The following is a 1,840-nucleotide window of genomic DNA, read 5'->3' as shown; positions in this document are numbered from 1 at the left end:
CCTAAGAAATGTTGATCCTGTAGAGGAAAGACCAAAACCTAAAATGATTGATGATATGGTGGGGGTTTTATCAAAAATGATTAAACCCGCTTTCCCCACAACCAAAGTGCGAGACTTGATTGTCGGAAACGCATGGAATTGGGGTTTCACCACATGTATGCTACTGAGGGAACACTATCAAGAGAGCTTGACAGACATGATGGATGGAATTGAAGAGGTACTGCGACCTGATTGGACTAAGGCCTATCAAGTGGCAATCAGATGGATCAAAAGGAACTTACCTCGGGTGTCAGAAGAAGTGATTGACTATGTGAAAATCAGGATTGAGACAAAGATGGAAGAAAAGGAAAGGAAGACAGGGAAGAAGATGGAAGAAAAAGAAAGGAAGACAGAGAAGAAGACAGAGGAAACAGACTGTGAAAGGAAAGTGATAGGACCGAAACTGACACCAAAAACTGGAAAGAAGACAGAAGCAGAAGTCAAAGTGAAGATAGATGACAAGGAAAAGACATTGAAAACTGGAAAGAAGACAGAAAAGGAAGTCAAGAAGACAGAAAAGGAAGTCAAGAAGAAGACAGAAGAAAAGGAAAACACACTAGAAATGGAAACACCCCTGAAACAAAGGGAAATGAAAAGAACAAATCATGGGGAAAGACAGAAACACAAACCACAAAAGAAGATGGAAGATGAAATAATTGAGAGTTCAACTGAAGATGTGATGGAAGAAAGCCAAATCAGGGTTTCAGAAGAATCCGACACCGAGAAGACAGAATCAAAAGAAGAAGGAAAGAATGATGAGGAAGAAGAAGAGTTGACAGAAGAAATGAAGTATAAGATAAGGAAGACTGAAGAAAGTTGGTTGAAGGAATATCCAGAGATGTCACCCGTTATGAAGGACCATCTGAGAAGAGCGGAAAAAAGAAGACTACTGGGTTATCCAGAACAGGCAGAGGGAATTATGTACAATTTGAGAACAATACAAAGAAGGAGACTAATGGAGAAACAAAATCAGGACTAGAACGCTAACCCTAGTACTAATTCTAACCCTAACTCTAGGATCTAACCTTAGTCTCTTAGCTAAAAAACTAACCCTAATTTCTATTCTAAACCTAACCCTAGCTGCTATTCTAAACCTAACCCTAGTTTCTATTATTCTAACCCTAGGCTCTATTCTAACCCTAACCCTAGGCTCTATTCTAACCCTAACCCTAGGCTCTGTTCTAACCCTAACTCTAGGCTCTATTATAACCCTAACCCTAGGCTCTATTCTAATTCTAACCCTAATACTTACCAAATACTTACCAAATACTCACCTAGTCCAAATAGATCAAGAAAATATATAATCCCTGTGAAAAAAGAAGAAAATAAGATTAAAAATTAAAAAACATAAATTCATACATTTAAAATACACAAATTCATACATTTAAAATACTAACAATATTTAAAAACCACAATTCATATAAATACATATCATTAAAATACATTACAGTAGTTAAAAACACTAAGAAACATTACATGTTAAAAAATAATACAATTAAAATACATTGAATAAATGACAAGTCAACTAGCAGTATAAAAGCATTGAACGCAAGTAAGAAATTCATTTTGAGCTGAACTTTCAGAGAGAGAACACCATTGAATTGAATTGGTTTTTTGAATGCACCAGTCCTGAAGAAGGCTTCAAAAGGCCGAAACGTCGACGACGGTGCAAATTTAAAGATTGACTAATTAAAAACAATTAAAAAAAGACAATTTGGACAACACTAAAAGGGAATTAAAACCTAATTAAAAACAATTAGAAAACAATTAAAAATACATTAAAAACAGCAATTAAAAACCA

This window comes from Corythoichthys intestinalis, unplaced genomic scaffold (assembly GCF_030265065.1).
Source record: "Corythoichthys intestinalis isolate RoL2023-P3 unplaced genomic scaffold, ASM3026506v1 HiC_scaffold_30, whole genome shotgun sequence".
NCBI classification, from domain to species: domain Eukaryota; kingdom Metazoa; phylum Chordata; class Actinopteri; order Syngnathiformes; family Syngnathidae; genus Corythoichthys; species Corythoichthys intestinalis.
The sequence above is the reverse complement of the archived record's forward strand: the minus strand, read 5'-3'. Positions refer to the sequence as shown.